Source organism: Alligator sinensis, unplaced genomic scaffold, assembly GCF_000455745.1.
Source record: "Alligator sinensis unplaced genomic scaffold, ASM45574v1 scaffold730_1, whole genome shotgun sequence".
Taxonomy (NCBI): Eukaryota; Metazoa; Chordata; order Crocodylia; family Alligatoridae; genus Alligator; species Alligator sinensis.
The window spans coordinates 1120233-1144813 of record NW_005842027.1 but is presented as its reverse complement, the minus strand read 5'-3'; the positions used below and the strand labels follow the sequence as shown (position 1 = coordinate 1144813).

The 24581-nt window shown below is 41.2% G+C and overlaps 1 protein-coding gene across 1 annotated transcript in view; it reads right to left on the bottom strand.

Moving 5' to 3' along the window:
* ERBB4 (erb-b2 receptor tyrosine kinase 4) overlaps window positions 1-24581 on the bottom strand; it is an 819609-nt gene that overhangs the window by 390508 nt on the left and 404520 nt on the right. The window lies entirely within an intron of this gene.

Here is a 24581-nt window from a genome sequence, read left to right as displayed (position 1 = left end):
ACATAATCATTGGTTTCTCAGGTGGGATAGGACCTTTGAATTAAATACAAGAATTATGACTAAAATTTAACACTTGTAAAATTGAAGGGCAAGTAGCCACTGTAAAATGAAACCATCTGTTTATATACAGAAGAGTCCTACATAGCTACAGGTTATATTGTCTTTACAACACTTAGACAAAGGGATTTCACAGTCTCTCACTGAGTTACTGGGAACACCTACTATTACAGTCTAATCAGGGAAGTACTATACAATTACATATGCTACACAATTATTCTGACAAAAAAGTGACTTCCAAGAGTTTGTTGAGATTAACAAAAAATGAAATGGTACCAGTCCATAATCAGGTACATAGTTTAATTTTCTGAATACAATTCAAAAAAACCCCCATGAATGACATTTTCCTGGAAGTGGAATTTCTGTGATTCTGAACTGGATGCTAGTGGGTGCAAATGTCATGACCACTGAAAACCATTCTCTACAACTGCACAACTGCAATTACAATATAGGTCTGTTGTGGAGGGGGCAGGGAGGGAGGCTCTCTCCATTTTATTCTATAGTTATAAGTGATAGCTTTAAGCAAGGTTTTCAAGGCCTCTAGTTAAATCTCCTAAAATCATCCATGGTATAGACCGTATTCTCTAATTCACTTCAACTGTGAGAGTACAGAAAAAAAGATGCATGTAACTACCCTCTGAGCCTTATGGCTAAGTACAAACATTAAAAAAGCCCAAGGCTGAATTGATTCAGTCTTTGCAGGTTAGTTTAAAAACTGCACAGATTAAATTGACTAACAAGTGAACAGACATTTACTTTTTGCAGCCACATGCCTGCAGTAACTCAGGCCAGGCACTAAGGGGTGCTAGACCACAGCTCTCTGGCACATAATCAGCATAGGCTGTGTTTGCTTCCTCTTCCTGCTGCCCCTCAGGTCTCTGGGATTTGCAGTCCAGAATCCTCCTCACTGGCCCCAGACCCCAGCCAGGGTTTGCCTGGTGGGGCAGTCCCTGCCCCGCACCCCCCAACAGACAGGGCTGGGCTGGAAAGTATGCTGGGATGCTTAGGGACTGTGATTTAACTTGGACTAGGAAGGAGTCTGGGACAGAAGTTTCATAAACTGGTTTGACCCAAATAAGTTAAGTCTGATAACTACATTCAGGCAGGTTTTTCATAAACCAGTTTCAGCCATTTTGAAACTGGTTTATGTGCACAGAACTTCTGTTCTGTTACAGGATAAACCAGTTTCTGATCACTTAAACCTGTTTATGTGTAACTTCTGTCCCTACCCTATGTGACAGGCTCTGGCCCCATGTTTGGCTCCTTTGGCCATGAAGTTGCCCTAAGTAGGCAGTTGAAGATTCACCAGTCCTAGGATGATACCAGCTTATTCAGACCACAACATAATAGGTGTGTTAGGGGAGAGTGGTAGGAAGGGGGAGAAATGAACCTATTGGACCTATCTTATTACTGTGGACAGAGTCAGCCCTTCCCCAATGAGATGTGGTGTCACAGAGTGTACTTCCAACAGTGTATTTAAATTTCTGATTATCAGGGAAGATAAAATGTGCATTAATAGAGATGAAGTCTAACCTGACAGCACAAAGAGCCTGAAACAAAGGCTGATAAAGACATTACAGCAGCATTTCCGAATTAAAGGATGTTAGTGCTCTGAGGAAACAGTGGTTTTCAAAGCTATGGCTTTTCTTTTTTTAATTTAGACAAAAATGATTTTCCATTTTCCTTGAAATGTCTCATGGGGATAACTCCATGGAACACCACTAATTACACCCCCAGAACAGCTAAAACTCCTGGATAATAAATCTCTATCAGAAAGTTACCTGTTAGCCCCAAAATTATGTTGTAATTTAAGCTGCTTCAGTAAAAGTTTCTGTATTCAATAGGATGAGACCTATTTGTTTTCATGTGGAACACTGCAAAGCATTGCAGCAGAAAACTGTACCACATCTCCAATTTGCACTGCATAGAATTCAGCCTTGGGGAAAATGGGTCTAAAACAGTTTTACATAATTTTTTAACTCTTTTGACTCTGAATTGCTCCAGGGTTGGCAATGCTCTTGGCATAATTTAGATATCCTTGCAAAGCTCATTTGAATGACTTCAGCATCTTCTACTCTCTGTGGATGTATCACTGTCCAGAACCTATGCCATCTTATGTGATGTATCCTTGCCCCTGAAATGCTTTGCCTGTCTTCCATAGTATCCACACCATCATCACTCACTTTATCTAGGGTTTCACAGCCCCTTAACATTGTTCCATCATTTTTACCCAGCTGGAGAGAAAGTAAGGCTTTCACTCTAAGGGACTTAACCTGACAGTTACCATGTTTCTTTTGACCATGATAATTTTAATTTACAGCACTGAAAACAAGAGATAACAGTACACAATAAACAGAACAAGAAAGGCAGAGATCCCTGACTATGTAGACAAGTAGGTACATAAGAACATACAAAAAACCCCCCAAGAAAACCTAAAATCTACATAACAACTCTCCCTCTCCGTAGATCTCTTATGAAACACCTAAAACTTCTTTTTTTGCTGAATTTCCTCTGGGTGATTAGAGTAGGAAATTAAATGACAGCTCTCTTGGTGCATTTTATCCTTTTTTAAGCAGTGAGACTGTAGTTAGTTCTTGTACAAGGAGCACTGCAAAGGGATGCTCAGAATGGGGATGGATTTTAAATATCACTTATTTAACTATTATCTTTCTTTAACCTTCTGTCCTCTATCCTTTTATATTTTCCTCAAATTTGGAAAGTCATTAGTGTCCAATCATTTCATTATTCAGCAGCAATGCCTAGATTGATTGCTTTAACAAGCATGACTTGTTTCTGTATCTCCCTAAAGACTTGATTCCTCAAATCTCAACAGAGAAACTTCTACTCAAGGCAGAGGCAGCAGCAGGATATAATTCTGAACAATCTCTTATTTTACATTCTGGATCCTGTTGGTTCTAATCTTTACTTCCTTTTGTTTCTAAGACTGACCCCTACATTTTTCAAAGCAATGGACAAGCTTTTAGTCATGTGACTCTCATTAAAGTTAATAGGAGCTGTGTAGCTAAAACCCTATCCACCACTTAGTGTCATAGATTCAACTCTTCACAAAGAAAATGTGAAGGTTACTTACTAATGGCACCTCAGAATGACAATAAGTGGCACTATACAGTAGGACTGTCATCCTTCTTAAAGAGATATTAGAAGTACATTTTGACTATCCTAGAAATGGTTAGGGTTATTTGTAGTCTACATTGCTAAAGCCAGTCTTTATAAACTTCTCAAGGGAACATGAACGTCTACAAAAGCATAAGGAACAAGTCACTACATTCTTCACTAGAAATATTAGGATTTACATGCTGCAGCATATAAAGGAGACAGGGCCCATGAAGACAGTGTATTAAATAAAGGATCATTTTCAAATTCCCTTGCCTACTGTATTAATCAGTCAGTGGTACTGACAATTCTTTCTAGGAAACCTTTGGTTTAAGAGCCTGGCTTTTCCACTGGATAAAGGGCTTAAAATGGAGTCAAAAATGATAATCTTATATAATAAGGCATCCAGATTAGAAGCATGGTACAGACCTATATGATATTCTTATGATCTTTAAAATAACCCACACAACATCTGTTAGCAATTCTGCCCTGAGAAAAATGCAGGATTTATAAAAATATTTTAAAACATGATTAGTGACTATTTTTCCCTTCAGCTTTAATCAGTACTACTCTCTTGATGTACTCAACTATCTGTCAGAGGTACAATTTATTTCTAGAGACACTCATGACAATATTTACCAGGAATTTTCCTATTTTTCTTGGAATCTTTGGTGCATTCAAACATACCAAGTAGTATCTTATTCTATGAGTAGTTCCATTATTTTCAATAGCCTATTAGTGGTCAAGATGCTCAGTTCTGATACTGTACACTGAATAGCCCCTTTACTGTATCTCCAAAAAAAAATACAAGTGTCAAATAAAGTTTACTCAAAGGAACATGAATAATGTTCTAACCTTGAACAACACTTTATTTAAATAATAACGCTTTTATTGTCTGTCCTGGCTTTTTTATTTTAATTTTTTTGATGACCATGCACTGATATTCACTGAATTGTGCCTTTGTTGGCTAGCGATCTATTTAACATTAACAAGGACAATCATAGAGTTAGGTGCTAAAAATGGAATTACAATATAAACTGGGCTTGAATATAAGAAAGCTAAGGGAAGATATTAGATTCATTTTTTTCATACACTTTGGTCCTTTCCTTTCTACTAAATCCATCTCACCCACCCCCAATCTCAACATACCTCCCATTGGCCTTGTTCATTGTGTTGCCATCATTTTTCTCATGAACCAGTTCTCAGCTGGTATAAACCCACATAGGCCTACTGGCTTCACTGAATCTACACTGATTTACACTAGCTCGGTATCTAGCCCCAAAGTGTTTTGCTTCTCCTTGTTTTCTTTTACCAAGAACAATACTTGGAAAGACCTAATAAACCCTATTACATGTTAAGCAAATGAAGCAAAAATGTAATCAATATACAATAGAGCTGCAGTATAATGAACTCAATATCATAAAGTTTCATAGTTTCATAGTTGGTCGAGTCAGAAGGGACCTGAGCAGATCATCAAGTCTGACTCCATGCCATGGGAAGGAGAAAAAACCAGGCTTAAATACCCCCTGCCAGGTAAATGTCCAGCCTCCTCTTGAAGACCCCTAGGGTAGGAGCCAGCACCACTTCCCTTGGAAGTTGGCTCCAGGTCCTAGCCGCCCTGACTGTGAAGTAGCGTCTCCTGATTTCTAGTCTGAATCTACCCTCTGCCAGCCTGTGACCAAATTATTGTTTCCTTAACCATCCCAGCTCAGTGGGTAGAGTGGAGGACTGTAGAGGTACAGTCTAGGCCCATGGGGATCCTTAGGTTGCTGGTTTGATTCTGGCTTGAAGGAGATGTGGTTTTACCCCAACCGCATCAATAAATTAAGCGACTGCAGCATTGATGTCTGCACAGTTGGACGGGTAAAAAATTGGCTGATGGGCCATGCCCAGTAAGTAGTCATTGTCTAGTTTTAAATTTACAGCACTGAAAGCAAGAGATAATGTTAAACAATAAACAGAAGGAGCGAGGCAGAGATCTTTTCTTATACAGACAAGTTGAAGGAAAAAGGCATACAAAAAAATGACTTCTTTTGTCTGTATGAAACACCAAGTTGCTTTTTGTTGAATTCCTTCTTGAGATTAGTGTTGGCAATGGAATGGCAGCTGCCTTAGTGCATTTTAAGCTTTTTAACTATGGAGACAGGAGCTAGTCCCTCTGCAAGTAGTACCAGAAAGGGACACTTACAATGAGAATATATTTTAAATATCAATTACTTTGCATACATTTTTCCTTTTGCGCTCTGAGAATAATTTTTGCAAATTAGGAAATTTACATATGTGGAATCACTGGTCTGAAGTCTAAAACAGCAAGTCCAACACTTCAAGTTCAGTTCTCAACAGCCCAAACTATGTAGTACACTGTGGGCAAAAATCTCCAACGGAGTTCCCAAACAGATGTGGTAAGGGGGAGATTTACAAAAGGGAATAAAAGACTTCTAAAATACAAATCCTGTTGACTGCCCATAGAACTTGGGCTTCCAAAGATATTACAGGCATTTGAATATTCACTACTAAATCACTGATGACAAAGTGGAATGATCAGATTTAAAATATAACTATCTTCCATTCCACTATAACGACAGGTAGCATGAGCAAAGAACAGGCTCCAGCTTCTCTCTTTATCTTCATCATCATGGGAGTAGAACCCATAAAATACCAAATATAGGTTGCTTTAATTCCTGTGGCTATTTTATTAAATAGAGCACTGATGCATGCATTAAAACCAAGATTTGCAAATTTTGAATAAAACATAAACAATTCTTCATCCAGTGATTTACACCAAATATCTATTACTCATTATATTTGATACTCATCAGCTTCAAAGGATCATAATCATTACCTTTTCACCTAGGTGACCAACCACACAAATCATAATTTAAGAGCGTGTGCAAATGTTGGCCATACATGCTCTACAATCATTCCACTTGTTTTAACTTGTTCCTGATTTAAGTTCATTCATCTACTCTTGTGAACTAACTTAGATCAGGCCTGCCATTTTTGGCCCAAATTAAACCCCCTAGAATGTCTGCACAGATGGGCATATAAATTGAACTAACCCTAGTTGTGTTTATCTAAATGTAATGTCACCTATATGCAAGGTGAACAGCTCAGAAAGAAGACAAAAGGAAAAATGAGTTATCCTTACCATACAGTGAATTCATAGAAAATTAATACATCAGAATATCAGGTGTTTATAAATGGCTTTGACTAAACATACTTAGATTTTGAAAGGGATGATCCTTTCTTGAGCTTTGGGGTTAGTTTAGATGACCTCCCTTCTAAACCAAGTTTTTTATTTGATTCATAAGATGCATTATTTGTGATGAATATTTTGACCAATTCTCATCCTTACTGAGGAATGAAAAGTCAGGTATTAACAGCCAAGATTATAGCAGTAGATTAAGGCCAATGTCTCAAGGAAAAAGCTTTTAGTGCAAGATATGATCAATATAATAGGGGGAAAGAAAAAAATGATAGTATGAGAAGGAAAAAAAACCCTTTTGTTTGCATGTTTCTTGCCAACTTTGCCTGTGCAGTATCTGTTTAGATTGTCTGTCCATTCTTGGGGTGAGATTTCTTTCTACACCCATTAAAGGAAAAAAAAAAAAAAGGTTTAAAGGTTTGTATCTTTTCACAGTCAATAAATCCCCGTTTACAGCCAATTCACCCACTTTCCTAAGTGGATTAAGGTTGTATTTTATACTTTCTGGTACCAAAAAGGACCCTAGAATACAAGAAACTCCTACAGTTTTCACTTTAACTTTCAGGAGATGTTGTGTGTGTCTGAGAGTAGAAGGTGTCCTAAATGTTTTTCCCTTTGCATCTAAAAACAATACTGTTACCCAAAGCTAGAAATTTACATTCTACCTCTGGATTTATCAAACCAGAACCCCAGCTGGACTGGAGAGTTGTAGATAGAGAAAAATAAACAATCAGTGTGGAGGGGAGAGGGGAGAAGCCATCAAATATCCATTGTAGCCAGCCAAAAGACTTTTTAGAGGTAAAAATTGAGTGTTTATATGTTTTAAGACTTCTCTGGAAATCAAGCAAAAGTCATGCTTTACAGCTTCCTGTACAAGAAATAATTTGCACATACAAATTAACTATTCTGGGCTGTTGTTTTCTAATCTCAGTCTTCCAGGTCAGCATCTGTTGAACTAATACATTTTTGGATACTGACTGTTGAATCTTCCCCAACATCACCCAGATGATGAGGATCTGTTGTCAGATATTGTGTCACTTTTGCAGCATTTTCATATTTTATCCAAGATGCCAGATACACCATCTCTATAACAGCTTTGGCCTGGAAACTTCATGCCTGTTCCACAAACCAAAGTTTTTAGGTACTAATATAGTGGATTGCTGATGACCCACTGGGAATGGATTCCCAGTCCATTATTAATTCCACAATTCCATTATTAATGAGAACAGGATGCTTCAACTGACAATACTTTATCCATCATCAGTCAAGATAAGAAGATTTTATAGAGTCAGTTTGCACTGTGCAAACAGTCAGATGCTTTAAGAAGAGTTGGACTGTGTAAAATTAAAATGTCACTTTTGCATTGGGAGATGAGGGGAGTTTGATAATGGAAATAAGAAATGTAACCTGTATTTCAGTTCAATGGCCACAATCAAAAGCTTGTGGATGTGGATGCTGCATATCAGCTAGAAACCCTGGACAGCCTTTGATCTCAATTACAAAATTTTGAGTAAAGATTAACTGGGTCATCAGTTGGAAGCCAATTCAAGGCCTGATGGTAACAGTAAAATATTCTTTATTTCTGTTCCACTGTGTTTCTTGACACATACACACTGTGGAACCAGATTTCAAGTGTGCTCAGCAACCCAACCATTGTCATATTACTGCCAGATTTCCAAAATCACTCAGCATCCAACATAAAAATCTAGCTATTGATATATATATTTTTTATGGTTAAATGGAAACTGGACTCTTTTGAAAATCTACTCCCATCAATGGGTGCTTAGCCCTTAGAAAATCCTGATCACCACCACACAAATTCAAACAAATATTAGATGGCTTACACTTATTTCCACTCACTTTGTTTTAATTTTGTATGGCTGCAGCACTCAGAAAACCAGGTTTTAATTGCAATGCCAGCTGGATTTTCTTTTTATAAAGCTAATTCTTTTTTTAAAGGATTCTTTCATCAACATAATAATAGAAGTTTTCAACTCAACCACTCTATTGATTTGTCACTAGAATAAGGATTAGCTCACTTATATTTGACAAAAAATGATAAGATAGGCGGAAAATAAGCATTTTTCTTATAAAATTGAAGTCAGGCCAGGATGCCTCAATTTCCCCATGTGTAAAACCTGGACAACATTACTTTGCCATCATTTGTAAAGCTATCCAAAATCTACACCCAAAAAGCATTATTTATATTATAGTTGCATGCAAGAGATAGGGGTATTGGATAAAGTTAGGCAATAACACTTCCCTTGAAAAGGCTGCAGGTAAGAACACATCTAGAGATCTTTTTCCATTTCCCTGTGGATATTTATCTACCTAATGCCCTCAAATTTGGGGGGGAAAGTTGAATCTGCTTAACAATAGCTCAAGAAGGAAACAACTGTTTCAGGAACAAGTTCACCTGTACCTGCTCAGTTTGATGAAGAAGTTTGTATTGTGACTGTTCTATTGCATTATGCACACTATTCCTGACTCTGTGGGTGCCCTGCATTCCTTATTTTCAGGCACAATAAATTAATGTGTCAAATTATTAAGCAATCTAACTTTTGAAAGGAGAAACAGTGTAAATCATTCCAGCCTTTTGCAATAAATGTGCTGGATTTACAACACCTTTTCCAAGCATCTATTGTACTTTTGCGGAACTGAAAATTGGCATATAGCTGAATATTAGGTTAATGGGCCCAGTTCTCCACTGACTTGCACCCTCATTATTTTTAATAGTGCAAAAAAGAGTGTAAAGCACAGCAGCTTTGATTTTGCAATAGCCAGGGCAACTCTATATAGTACAACGTGGAGAATCATAGCCAATAATGAGTAGGCAACAGAAGCAGCTAAGTGAAGCAAATAATGAAAAAAAAAAACCCCAAACAAACAACCCCGCTCCCCCCCCCAAAAAAAAAAAGCCTTACACTAAAGGCAAGACAATAGTAAGATGTAAATCCATTCTAGCATTTAATTCTCTGTGTAATAGGGATTCTTTTAAAGCACAATGAAAAGGAAAATCTTCACGTAGCCTATTTTGTTATAGTTCATTTCACCTAGGGGTGTCGTTCAACTGGGTAAATTTGCAGTATTGGCACTTAATGGTAAACAAATTAGCACCTCTTTACAATCCACCTCAAATAGAAAAGCGTGCTTAATTTAATACACAATGCATGGAAAATGGCAGGTCTTACATATGTTGATCCTGATTCAGCAATATACTTAGATGTGTGCATGGAATAGTCTCATTGGTTTCAATGGGACGTAAAGTTAGGCACATACACAAATATCTTCCTGAACTGGCGCTTCTTAAAGGAAGTGTGAGGAACTACATTTCCAGCTGGCAGTTCCTTTAAATCCTTGATTCCCTGAAGTTACTCACTCCTTCCACTTTAAATTAAATGAAAAGCTGTCTGCATTGCTCCCTCTCCACAGTGGGATCACTCTAATGTTAGGCACTTAATGACTCCATGCCTCAGTTTCCATGTGATAACTGGGAAGAAAATAGGTTCACAGGGATGCTGAGAGGCAAAACTGTTTAATGTGTGTAAGTTGCCTGGAGATTCCTGCATGGAAGCTGCTGCTACCAAAAGCCCACTTCTATCTGTTTTGCCTCGCTCTCTTCTCTCCATCCTCCAGCTGAACTAAAATGCACTAAAATAAACTAACTTCCATTCTAACCAGGTCTTCCTGGTAAGGTTTATTTGGGCCTGGTATATGGGTCATCCAGAACTCTGAATTCATGTTAACTCCATGTTCCTCAATAGCATGAGTAGGCTGACCATAAGGAAATCCTGCACATCAGGGATATTCATCTGACAAATCCTGCCCTCCTTCTCCCCCGACCCATGCTCTTCCAACTTGGCGGGGGTCAGGCAGTGTGACAGGCAGGCAGCAGAGCCTGTTTGCCCACCTGCAAGGTGCTCTGAGCTGCTCTGACTCCTGGCCAGACTGCAACCCATTTCCCTGCTTTTCCAAGATGCCTATTATAATACTGAACAGCTGTCTGGGATAGGCCTCTGAAATCCGGGACGGTCCCAGCTAAACCAGGACATACGGTCACCCTAAGCATGAGGCAGTTGCCATGTAAGAAAAATAATGGCTATGCAACTGTCATCTGTATTCTAATGCACACATACAAGGATGCACAAGCACCATTAATTACAACACCTCTGAACTTCTAAGCACTTGATTTTACAACCTTAGTATTCTTTAAACATAGCTTTTTAGAATAAAGGATGTGGATTTATAAGAACAATTAACTATAAGTAACAAATGTTCTTTATTTCAGGACTTCTTCCTGCTTTCATAAAGCCATATTCCATTTTTTTCATGAAATTTCAGCAAAAATATAACCTAGCATAGGGGAAGTGCTACATATGAAACACAATAGTCCAAAAATATAAGGAAAAAAAAAGGTGTAATTCAAAATGCAGAATTTCTGTCCCTTTCACCGTTCATAGTCCCATGTCTCCCACATGGGTTTCCAAACTTTGCTAGCTAGGTCTCAAAACAAAATATTTTGGATTCTATTTTGGAAAAAAAAGTTATCTCAAGTCATGAGTCTGTGATATGGTTTAATCAGATGCCTAGGGAGAGTGTCACATTTTAGGAGCTTATACCTTGAAGACACAATCTTAAGCTAAATAGGAGCATACCTATCGGAGATTTATATTTTTGTTTATAATACACATCACCAAAAGAGCAAGATACAATACAAAGTCAATATCCAAAACAGTCCAGGTGTTTTCACCCAAGTGTCCAGTACATTTCCACAGATATACCATTCTGGGACACTATGGGAAGCTGACCATTCGGAAAATGATTAGGTGGCCTCTGCTGAAAGATGGAGGCAACTAGTTTTTTGTCTCATGAGAGGTCCTAGGTGTGGAAAGGACCTCAGAAGTCAGGAAATCAGGAAGAAGATACCCTGAGCTGATTGTATTGCTAAACTGTGTTTTTTTGCTCCCCCCCTAAAAGGGAGAAACGAAGAAATATTGAAATCTACATCTTTTGTGGACTGTCTTTGTACAGAGTGTTGGGAATGGTGCCCGTTGACCATCATTATAAAATACCTCACATATTGCAACACATCATTCTGTGCCTTTTAAATAATTTATTTTTTGTGATAAATAATCATTTGTTGTTCTCATCATAGATGCATTTGGATATTTGCCACTTGCAAAAACAGTAAAAGAATTTCAACAAAAGAAAACACAGCTGTGGAAATTTGATCACCCCAAAGCTGATGGAAAATGCTGAATTTAAAATAAGTTGTTCCCCTTAGTCAATAGGGAGCAGTAAGATGGGAGGAGACAAAGTCTGATTGTCTGAAACTAGGCAAATCAGTGCACACCAAATTTCACCTTACAAAGCCACATAGACCAAGCTCAGCACAGTTCTCACAATACTTCTGTCCTCTTAATACTCCTGGTATTTCTCCCTTTAGGGTAACAATACATGCATTGGATAATTCATTTTTATGTTGCCAGTATGGCCAAAACTATTGCTCGAAAAGCTTTCTCTTGTCAGGTCATTTACTATCTAATATTTTGATCAAACCCTGTAATGTTTCATGTTCACCAGTGGCAGCTCTCCATTTATCGTTCTTGTCTGCTGAGATATGTAATTCTGAGACTACACTATTCCTGCTCTTCTATCATAGGTTCTTTATGTGAGGTATCCTGAGAATAAATGTTGCATGACAATTTGTCTGTCATTGATACATTCTTTCCAGGAGTAGGTTTTGGGTTTTTATTTTTTGTTGTTGTTGCTTTTTAAAATAATCCTCAAAGTCAAATGACAACATTAGAAGCATCCTGTGCAAGTTTAGGAACATCTGAATGCAATAGATTTTCTCGTATGCATTCTAGTAGCTAGTGATCTGGTATTATTAGGACTTCCTTTCTGTAAGTGTTCTTGTTCCTTTCCCCAACTAAAAACAAACACAAAGCTTGATTTTTATGCTAAGCAATGCTTGGTTACCATACCTGAGAAAATTACTGACGGCCTTCTCTCTTAGAGCAAAACTATTGCAGGAATGTCCTGCTTGGGATCAACACAAATAAATTCCTTGTCCATAACATGAAAAATATAAAAAACTTTGATACAATAACAATTTTCTTAATTTTCAGAAAAGCTATAACACTTGATTATGTCCATTCCATGGAACCCTTTTCTTTCAAAATTGTAATAATGGAATAATCCCAAAGTAATTACACAACTGGTTCCAGATATACCCTGTCATTTTGTATAAACATTAGCACAGTTACTGGCATCTGGGACACCTGGCACATGTTCACTTAATGGCATGATGGGATCTGTTCCTCAATCCAAACAATTAAGCCTCCTGCCATGCCACATGTGCATGCCAGGGCGCATGATTTGGTATTTGGGATTAGATCCCAGCTGCACCATTACTACTTGTTGGTGCAAAGTAAGACCTGGATTATCATTATAATCCTGGATTTACCCTGCACCAGCAAGTAGTAAGCACAGAGTCCAGTGAACAGTGCATTCCTAGGGCTAGGATCAATGGTGAGCTGATTGCCAGTCTCAACCCTGGGACCACACCACAGCTGGTTGGAGACTCTGGTGAGGTCCTGGGGTTGGGACCCATAACCAGCTGAATATGCATCCCAGCCCCAGGACTGCATTGGGGCCTGTCCCAGAGTCCCCTATGCAGCAAGTATCTGGCTGCATGGCGGGGACCTTTCACATATTCAGTTTAAAGTGTGATAGAAGTCAGCCACAAGATTATAACACATTTTGTGGACTAAATTTTGTGGCTTTTTTCCTGTTTTATCATGGCATTAATTGCTTAAACGTGTGGCCAGGGTACTATTTAAGATGTGATTAACTGGTTGATTGCATCTTAAGTGTAACGTCTACCAGAGGCCTGAGAGGGACCTAATTTCATATCAGCCTTAGTAACTGCATAATCTACGCCACTCATGGAATCAAAGTGAAGGCTGTTTCTATAGAGCTTGATGTTTCTTACTTGGGATCTTTTAAAATACACTGTCATGTTTCAAATTCAGGATGTTAGGCATTAACTGACAGATAATGGCAGCTATTAGAACTAGAAATTCAGTCAAACCTTTTTGCGGTGTAATTTGCTTGTATCTTTTAGTAGAATCCCTGCACTGAAACTGCAAAGAGTCTGGGCAATGAAAGGAAGGAACTGGAACAGTGTCCCTTGGAATGGCATACAAAAAAACAGGTATAGGAATAACAGAAACATGGTGACATAGTAGATATGACCTGAATAATGGTGCTGAAAGGGAACAAAGTGTTGAGGAAGGATAGAAATAGGAGAAAGAGTGATGAGGTTTCCCCGTGTATTAATGAGAGGTAAGAGTGTAAGGAAATAAAATGTGGTGGCATAATGCCCTTGCCCTCTCAATCTATATAAGTGAGAAATCACACTAGGAAGGAGTAATAAAAATGTCCAATAGGAATTGCACTCAGAGGTTGTTATATACCCCCAATTTCAGACTGGGAAATGGAAAGGGATTGTAATATAACAGTGATTCTCAACAAGGGTGTGATAAGATCCTTTAAAGGGTCATTTTATCTCTGTAGACCAGGCAGAAGTTAAGCTAAATTGAGTGGGGTAGCACTGATAAAAAATAATCCTTGGCTGAAGTGGCATACCTTTAAAACACATGGAGGCCACTTGGCACTTGTTAATGAGCTTGAACATGTAATTGTTCACATTTTAAATGCCCTTAACAAGATCTAACTGTAGTGTGTAACCTCACCCTAAGAGGAAAAAAAATGGTAGTGGAGCTATACAGACCTAACTGGATAAAATATCACCTTTAATTAGAAGACTCAGAGGACTTACGAAGACTAGAAAGAGAGATGGACCTATAAGCACAGAGACGTTACTTCTGTCAATGAATGGAAGAATACAGGTAGAATGGCTAAAGATTTAGATGCATTAGACCCTGTGAGGAAATTTGTGTACTAACATGGAGCATATCCTAGGATATTTCTGGTTTGCAATGTTTCACGGTTATGTGAGACAGTGTGAGAGACATTGGAACAAACTATTTTAAGTCTATTTGGATGTACAGCTGTCTGCAAACATAAGAACTGGATTTGATATCCTGAGACTGCCTTCCAGTTCTATGTTCCTAGGATGTTCTGAGAAACATCACACTGCCCTCTGACATACTGAGCCCTGCAAAAATATCTACATCATCTTCTACTATGAATTACAAGAATGATGTACCATATATGCCTGGATACTATCATAATCAGGCCAGGAAAATTTGTAAAAATGGACCAGTCTAAAAAATGAACACTGTAAATCTTCACCATGGCAGTCTGTTTGTTTATGGCTTTGTTCTGATCCACATCTCCAACTCCTTTGGTCTCTTACCTTTCTCTTTTTTCCCTTTTAATAACTGCTACTATGCTTTTGGTTTTCCTACTCTTTGTTGTATGCCCCACAATTCACTTTTCAATTCCAGTAGGACTGTCAATGTAACTTTTGTCAGTGCATGTACTGTAATGCTCAATGATTATTTTTATGCATATAACAAGAATCCTAGATCTAAGAAAATTTGCTTTCGTTTTTTACAACAGTGTTGTCAGTTAATACTGTATTTTCAGACTGTAATTGTGCTCAGTTACTTGCTTCTTTTATAACTTAGTACTGAAGGTATACCAGCATGCAAAATATAAATATGTAGGGAACCTGATTTCCTTTGGTGTATATATATTCTCTTTAATTTATTAAAGAGTGGCCAGGCCCATTGCTGCCGCAAATTAGAATCACTCAGTGATGCCAACAGAAACATTATGAATTACAGCAGTTGAGGTGCTAGTGATAAATCAGAATTAAACAGGTTACATAGCTTTTTGTTATGGAATTCTTTAGTTTATCTTTCATCACCACTGTTAATGCTCTGGTAGCAGGTCCTATCCCACAATGGTGGCCGTGACACCCCCTGGTGTCCACGTTACTCCTGCCTTAGCTCTTCCCAGTAGCCTTCCTTGTTTGTCTTTCCTGCCATGTCTTGATGGATATTATAGGTCTTAGGAAGGCTGCCCTACGGCCCTGAAGTGAGCCTCAGTTCACCTCTCCACTGCTTCTCATGCCCAGCTGACTCCAGTTTTGCCCTTCAGATACTAAATTGCCTTAGAGGCATTAATAATGGCCTCCAGCCTCTCCCATAGCCACAGCCATGCCTTACAGGTCTTACTCTTCACCAGCCTGTAAAGGATTCATCCCTCTTGGCCTTAGCTCACTGGTTGCTGTGGCTGTAGACTTCAAACCAGCTACTAATTGCTCTGGCCCATCTTCTCAGTCCTGGCCCTAGCCTACCTTCTGGTCAGGCCACTGGCCTTCTTGGACCTAGCCCACCTCTCTCCACTTGTACCCAGGCCTTGGCCCTCTTGGCCCTAGCCTGGCTTGCTCAGTCCAAGTCCAGGCCTTGGTCATCTTGTATATCTCCACTCATGGCCAGGGCTTGGCCTCTCAGCCGTAACCAACTCACTTCCCCCTTTCCCTTTTCTGGGCTTGAAATCCAGAGTGCCTGAAGCAACAGGTTATGTGGTTTCCAATCCACCCCTATAGCTAGAACTCAGTCCTTTGGTATAAACTGAAACCAAAATGGCAACAGCCTGCTTCAACTAAAAATTTCAAAGCCCCTCTGGGTCATCACCAGGGATCCAGGTTTTCCGTTAGCTGTGGAAAAATGTAGATTTTCTCCTTTAAAAGAGAAAAATGCAGGGAATGGCAAGTTCTACTTGAAGGTTGGCAGAGATCTAGCTTGCAAGGGGCTGCTTGGGGTTGTGGGGAGCAGGGATAGGGCAATCAAAAGCAGGGGGTGATACATGCATGTGCAGGTGCATACGTGCATGTGGCAGCCAGGTAGCATGGAGAGCAGCTCCCGCAGCTCCCTCCAGGCAAGTTTATGGTAGAGAGAGGACAGATTGAGGCCCCCACAATCAGGGAGAAAGTAGGGCAGGGCTGAGGCTGGAGACACTTCCCAGCTAGGCCATGCGTGGAGCCTGGGGCCAGGGTGGGAATGTGAGGCCCAGCTGAGGAAGTGGATGGAGCCATGAGCAGCTCATCAAGGGGGGGGGGCAGGGCAGGCTCCCTGTGCTGCACACACTCCCTGGAGAGAGGCAAGGGGGACATGTGACCCCCATATTGTGCATGGGACAGGGGTGGATTCAGGCTGCCTGCTGTAGGATCAGGGCTCCCCACCCTGCTGCCCTTCCCCTGGAGGCCTCCATGGCCTAGCCAGTAGGAACTGGCATAGGAGAGCAGAGAGGGGAGAGCAGGCTTGATGCTGCTGTCAAAAGCCTCACACGAGTCATGCCGCCATAGCAAGATACCATGTTAGTTAATATAATTTATAATTTTGAATGCAACTAAACTGGTTTTCAGTATTCTGGTAGGTCAGCATCCTTTACATCAAGCACATTGTAATATTAAGCCTGTTCTCATTTAGATAAGTGAATGAACTCACTGATTTTAAAACTGGGGTGGATACTGATATATAGCAATATCTTGTCTAGCAAAGAATACTGGTCATTCTTATTTGTGGCTAGCCACCTTTTGGAGAGTATCCCATTCTATCTTGTTTCTGACTAATCCTACTGCAACCTTGACTGTGCCCTGGACTGCTTTTATTCCCATCTTTGATATCATAGAATTTTTTATTCCTAGACCTGGGACATGTTAGCCTCCAGCACTCTAGCACTGCAATTATACCAACTAATACATATCTACAGGCAGCAACAGAATGAATAAACAGTCTGTCCTTGTCTATACTGGCAACTAAGCTGTGATCAGCACTGATTAAAGACATCCATTCCCAACATTCTTTGAAAGTATTTTTTTGACCAAAACCAGCTGGTCCAGTTCATTCTTAATATTGAGAGCAAGGTTTAGCTATTTCTGGCCAACATTTTTCCCAAGTAAATGTGCAGATCACAGGTAACAGTGAGAAACAGACACTGTGCTGACAATATGTAGAAAGGCTAAGGGTTAGACAGAGCAAGCTGTGTACATGGCTTCAGGTAGAGGCTGAGTAAAGTTTTTAGCTGATATCTCCACGGACTGAATTGCTTGTGTATAGCTTTGATTCCGTTCTCCCTTTCCTGTTTTAAGGCATATAGGTGTCTTCCATTTTGTAATAAATTAATCCAGAAGTATCCTGGGTATATACATTGATCATTTTTTCCAAGTAGAAAAGCAGAAATATGCATATACGGCAAAGCCTCAATATTAGTCACTGATTAGTGAATGGGCAGAAATATTAAATAGATAAGATTAAGGAAAAATGTATACACACAGGTTACCTTACCCACCGCATTATCTGGCATACTAGGCTTTTTTCCTCCAGAAAAAAGTTCCCTTCCAAATTTCATGTGAAGTCAAATAAGCCAGCAGCAGTTACATACCTAGTTACTCCTGGTCATCAAAGGCTACAAAATGGCTGTTTGTTGGCAAAATTAATTAGTTAAATGGAAACACTGGTTTCTTTTATAACGGGGTTGGGGAGAGGAAACTCTGGGAAAGTGAAATCTCCTGAAGGCCCATTAGCGGGTGCCTCTAGGAAAATCCATTACACTGCCAACTCAATAAAATTAATGGCTCTTAATTTCACAAGATTTCTAATTACAAACACAATATTGTAATAATGTGTGATGAAAAAGGTTGGGGGGGGGGGTTAATGGAAACCAGCTTATTTCCCCAAGAATTCCACAGACACACCACAACTCCAGATTTGCAAGCCTTTAGAAGTTCATTATTTTATTCATTTATTCTCTCAACTTCATCAGTATTCAGCCAGTTTATATTGTAATTGGCTGATGGATATTTCCAGAATACTGATGTTAGAAAAAGCATGTGCATCAAGCTAGACAATACTCTGAATGAAAACTGGGCTTTACAAGAACTCTTTACTGACTCACCAGAAAGGAGCAAAGATGTTGTAATTTTGGGACTGCTGGGAAAATGCTGGAATGGGCTGCTCAATTCTTCCCCTCCTGGCAGGAATGAAATACTGTTATCTCCCTGTGGGACCACTTGAAGTAGTAATGAAAGGTCAGAAGTAAAGCTGTCTGATATGGTACAGTAAGTGGGAACTGTCACCTTCAATCAGCATTGTGAAGCCTCCCTGACCTATGTCTTTTATCTTTTCACCTTTCACTCCACTTTCTCATGGTTTTAGCTATTCGAGTTTTGAAAATTAAATTCTTTGAATGGAATTCTACCCCACAACCTAATCCTGCAAATGAACACAGGAGAATTTCCCTGATGCAGGCACTGTGTTGACACCTCCCCCTGTACACATGGTCACAAAACCTACACTGTTGAAAGTAAAGGCTGTCCTGCATGACTGAGGCACAGCCATAGCACTGACTCATCCATTTTGACCTCTGCAAACTATAGATGAAGTGGAAAACCTCCCATAAAAAACAAATCAGCACCAACAACTTCCCACGTTATTCCTCTCCCCTGAATTAATCCTTTGTGGGGATATGGAAAAGATGGCTTAAAGCTACTTTTGCCTCTTTTCCCCTGGGATACATCTTCTGTACTGTGTCACTAGGAAATTCATCAAAGCCTCTGACCCTGGTATATTGGAAGGTATACGTAGCTGTAGACCTTCCCCCCTCTGCATTAAATGAAATATTGTTTTGTTTTGTTCTTTACATGGCATGGCATGATAGAGGGTAATAGGGGTGTGAAAAGCAGGCTCTATTCAATTCAGATTTGGATTCAGGCCGAATCAGGGACAGTGATTCGATTAGTTGATTCGGGTCACTGTCCCTGATTCAATTTGGCGGAATCCGAATCTGAAGATTTGATGCTGATTTGGAGAATCAAAGGTTCAGACATAGACACAGCTTTAAAAGTTTTTTCTACTTACCTCAAGGTACCAGCATGGCTTGTGAACACTGTGATGCTGGGGCGGATGGAGCATCCTGCAGGAGTGTGTGTGTGTGTGTGTGTGGGGGGGGGTTGTGTGCTTGGCAGCGAACCCAGAAGTGAATTTGAAGTACTTCCAGTCCACTTCTGGGTCCACTGGGGAGCATGCGGGGGCCCCCTATGCCTCCCCCAACTCAGCAATCAGCCACGGGGGGACCCCAGGTGCCCCCCCCAGACCCAGGAGGCACCAGTCACTGAGCCAGAGCAGTGCAGGGGGAGCCCCCTGTGCACTCCCCGGTGGACCAGGAAGTGGACCGGAAGTGCTATTGGTCCACTTCTGGGTCTGCTGCTGAGCACGCTGGGGAGCCCCCTGCACTTCTTTTGGGCACTCCATGCACCCCAGCATCACAGTATTCATGAGCCTCTGCTACCTAAGGGTATGTAGAAAAAACATTTAAAGCTGTGCCTATATCTGAATCTCTGAATCTTTCCAAATTGCTATGAATTGATTCTGATGGTTCTGATTCGATTCGGAGAGATTAAAGGCTCCTCTGATTCAATTTGGATTTGGAGATTTGGCCACCAAATCGGGCTGAATCTCTGCCGAATCAAATCAAGGACCACAGCTTCACACAGCCCTAGTGGGTAATACTCACTCACTCACATGATGGTGACCAAAACATGTCAGGTCAAGCAAACCAAAGGCACTTCTGAAGTGCATACCTTCTGGATAGATCCCCTCATTGCCACCACATGCCAGATATACTAAAATGGACAAAGTCAAATTAAAATCTTCCTGGAGTTACAGTTCTGATGCTGCTAAACGTCATTTTTGTTCTGATGTAAATAATGTTTTCCAGTTAGTGACGGAAGCTTGTTCTGAACATCATTTGTCTGGTACGTTTTCCGTCTAACTTAGGAACAGTCCTGCAGTTCGCTAGATCATACACTCAACACCCCTTGAAATGCCCATTTCTGCTCCTTGTGTGCTGTCTTAAAATGTTCATATTTGGTTTTCATTTACAGCCTGATGACTGCTACCCAGCAGAGTAAGTGATTGACTAGAGCACGAAAAGGCAGTACAAATAAAATAACAGTAATTAAAAAAACAAAGAAACAAGTATAGGTTGAGGTAAGCTATATTTTGCAGACAGTTCTAGCAGGGCTAGTATTTTTTATGGTCAAAATCTTTACTGGGCAGAGATCAAAGCAGATTCCATGAGGGTGCAGTGCGCAAATGGAAACACTCAACTTCTGCTGCACCCTCAGTCCTCATGACATTACCCTACAGGAGCCCTTTGCTGGATACTGGGCTCTTCAGCTGTAGGCAGTTGTAGGAGTTGGCCAAAAGCAACAGGTCAGATTATAAGATATTCACTTCAAGTTTGAGCTTCCTCCTCAAGCCCCTTGAGATTCTTCCACAGTTAATCATGATCCACAGTGTGAACTGTCATAGGCATACTCCACGGCCACTATGTGAACACTGAGAAGAAGATGCCCTTGGCTGTCAGCCAGCAGCAGAAACAGGACAAAGTAATCAGAGGCTATGTTAGGACACAGGATTGTAACAGATTCCCTCAGGTGTACGTGCATCACAAGGATCCACTGATTCTGGGAGATAAAATATAGTCACCTTCTTCTCCAGGCTGCTTAACAACAGCATAAGAATTAGTTGGAAATGCCACAAATGCAAATCTCTCGGCTTCTTACCATTTACACAAAAGTAACCCATGCAAGAGACAAGATAACCCTGGATGAATTTGATTAAGATCAATCTAGTGGTAGTAATCTATGCCAGTTATCTAATCTGATGTAAAAATCATTATCCAGATCAACAGAGGGATGCAAATGCTGAAACATTAGACATTTATATCAAGTACAATATATGTACTATGTTTGATGTTACAATTCACTAGGCTGAGCTCTCTCTTAAATGCTATCCAGAATTCTATGTAAGGTACAATATATTGACAGCTGCATTTCATTTGGGAGCCTACTCTTGCCTTTCACCTCTGACAAATCAGTAATCTAAAGCTCTAGCAGCTTTTCATCTGAATCAGGTTCAAGTGGCACTGCCGAGACTTGAACTCACATCCTTCAAAAAGGGCAGAAACAGTATGCTCTAGTGCCCCACATTGTAAAGTTACTATGTGACCCTAGGATTAGAATTTATTTAGTGATCCTGAAGAAATACTTGGGAGGGTAAGTGGGAAAAATGGGTGAACACTCATATGAGACACCAGGAATAGAACAGAGGCATGCATCAAGTACACCTGAATGTCTCATAACATCCACCTTGTAACAGGGAGCCTAGAGCTCCTGTTACTTAAAGGGAAAAAATGTTGCAGATGGAGCTCAGACATCAGAGAAAGAAAGGGTAGCTGCAACAGGTTAAGCAGTAAAGAAAAACTGCTGCCTGAGCAGGGAGCTGCACATTAAAGAAAAGGGGAATACCTGCAGACAGTTGAGGGACCATGGCACAGAACAAGCTGACTGCAAGAAAACTGGTAACTACAAGTCAAAGGCTAGGAATGTTTAATACAGAGCTAGCCACTCTGCAAATAGGACAATGGGAGAATGCCCAGCTTGGACAGTAAGGACACTGCTAGACCAGCAGTTGCAGGCTGCCATGGAGACCAGCTGTCATGCCCTGATGAGGAACCCCTGCAGGTGGTTGGGGAAATCACTATGGCTGTGCAAAGCTTCAGTAGATGATTCAATTCAGAGGAGATTCGACCCAATTCAGGGACCGAATCTCCGAATCCAAATCGAATTGGGAGACCAAGTAAAAGCTCTGAATTGATTCACAGTATCTGAATCAATTCAAAAAAGCTTGGAGAAGATTCGGCCATAGACTAAACAGGCAGCTAACAGCTGCCTCCAGCTGGTAAGTCTGTTGGGGTTGGAGGAGAGGGGAGGGAAGGGGCATGGGCAAGGGAGGGAGGGATTGGGGCTGGAACGGGGACTAACTGCCCAGCTGGGGTGGGGAGCTGCATTTCTAAGGTGGGGGGGCACAGGATGCAGGTGCAGCAGAGCTGGGAGTGGGGGCTCTGCCCTGATGTTGCTTCCCCAACCAGGGTGGAATGCAGGTGCAGCTTGCTGCAGGTGGAAGGGGCAAGTGGCAGCAGGACATGGCCTCTGCTCGCAGCACTGCTGCACCCACATGCCATGCCCCACTATGCTGGCTGGCAAGTGGCAGCAGGGCTGAGCCCCCACTCCCAGTGCTGATGCAGGTGCAGCAGCACTGGGAGTGGGGGCTATGCACTGCTGACACCCAGAGCAAGCTGCACCTGCATCGTGCCCCCCCCCCCATGCTGGCTGGGCAAACAGCAGCAGGGCAGAGCCTCTGTGGCTCCCCCACCACAGCAGAGGCAGGCACAGCTGGAGGAGTCATGGGAGAAGCCCCCATGGCTGTTCTACCTGGCCCCATCCCCCACCCAGCCCAGCCTCTCGGCACTTTAAAAAAAAAGCAAAAAAAAAGCCCCATACTCACTGTCTTTGGCAGTGGCAATTGGAACCTTGGAAGGCTTGTGGCAGAGCCCCCCTGCACAGTGCAGGACAGTGGGGGGGCAGCAGGGATCACCGCCCCCCGCCCTTGGCACCCACACAGCAGCTTCCCCATGGAGTGGGTGCAGTGCAGCTCCGCAGGGAACCATGCACTTTTTGGGAGCTGGGGTGGCTCCACCTATCAGTTGGAGCCTGGCGCCACTCATCCTTAGTGGCCCCAGCTCACAGACAGCATGCGGCACCCTGTCGAGTCACACTGCATCTTTGCAATGCCAGAATAAACATGATACTGAATTGGGGCCAATGGCCCACTAAAAATGTGTGATACTGGACTAGGACCAAGGGCCCACAAAACTGAATAATTGGTAAAACCTGCAAGGCATGGGTATGTTTACAGGGTAGTTGAATGTCAAAGATAGCACATAAAGTAACAGGTGCTTGGCGGCGGGGAGCACATATAGGCCAGGAAGACCCACTCAGAGCCGTCCCTTTGTGGCGGAGGACGAATCGGGCCACTGGCATGTGCCGGGGGCACCACCACTCTGAGTGGCTGCTGCGTACTGCCGGCTTCATGCTCTGGCTGCTCGCCCCCCACCCCCACACAGGTTCTGCACAGGCTGATATGTCCTGGGCCCCACACCCTCCTATAGGGTCTTCTCTGGACTAACTTGACATGAAAGCTAGATTTGGGACCAACAGGATCTGCTGGCAGGAAGACAGATTAGGGCTCACTCTAGGCACCTGGGGCAGCCTCCCTTTCCAAAATTGATTAAGAACATCAAGGTGTGGCAGACAGGAGTAAAGGGAGGGTATCATAGATCCAGAAGCAAAGTATGCAAAACCAGGGCAGGAACTGCAGACCACCGGAGGGCATCCAGCTGCCTCTGGAGCCACAGTCCTGTTACACACCAATTTTATTAAAATGTCAGGATTCTTCCTTCTTTTGGTGAATTTGATTCACTGCAGGGATAATTATCTTTTTAGAATACATAAAAAGAATTTCCTGACATGAACAAACACAATACTGAAAAAGTTTCAAGGCTGAAAACAGTGTATATGTTTTTATTCTAAAATCAGTTTAAGAGTTCTGTACGAATATGCCACTAAATATATAATTTACTTTTGTGTTTACTGTCTTAAGAAACATAAATATTTATTTACTTTTTTACTTTTTTAAAGGCAAAAATCAAATAAAGCAGCAACCAATGTAACTACACAGGTATATCTTCCCTCAGTGTAACTGTTATAAAATCAGCATAATGACCACTTTTCAAACTGAATATATTAATCCAATGGGGGCCAACCTTTGTGGCAGGTGTGCCACAAATTAGCCCTGCACCCTGAGTGCCACTCACCCCTTCCCCTGTCTGATCTGCTGCTCTGTTTTCTGCTTCCTTCCCTGTGCTCCATGCCTCCCCTGCTTCTGCTTCCTGCCCTATCTGCCACTGTGCTGTTTGTCCCCTCCCTGATCTGTCACAGCCACACACACACAGAGGCTGCCCATGCCTGTTGTAGTATGTGGCACAAGTTGATCATCCCTGTACTAACTGATCTCAGCTACTAGAAACCAGTTAGCAAGCTTCTCCATTGGTGCCAGAAAACTGTTTTCAAACATCAGCAAATTTGTCAGACATAGAACTCTGCTCCCCACAGACAGGCATTAGGTCAAAAATTTTGCCCTTGGAAGCAGTCTCTTCCTTATTTTTATAAACAATTACTTCTGAAATTAATTACTGTATACCCTAAAAGAGAGAGAGAGAGATGACATTAGACATTAATTCGGATATAAGACTGTAGGGA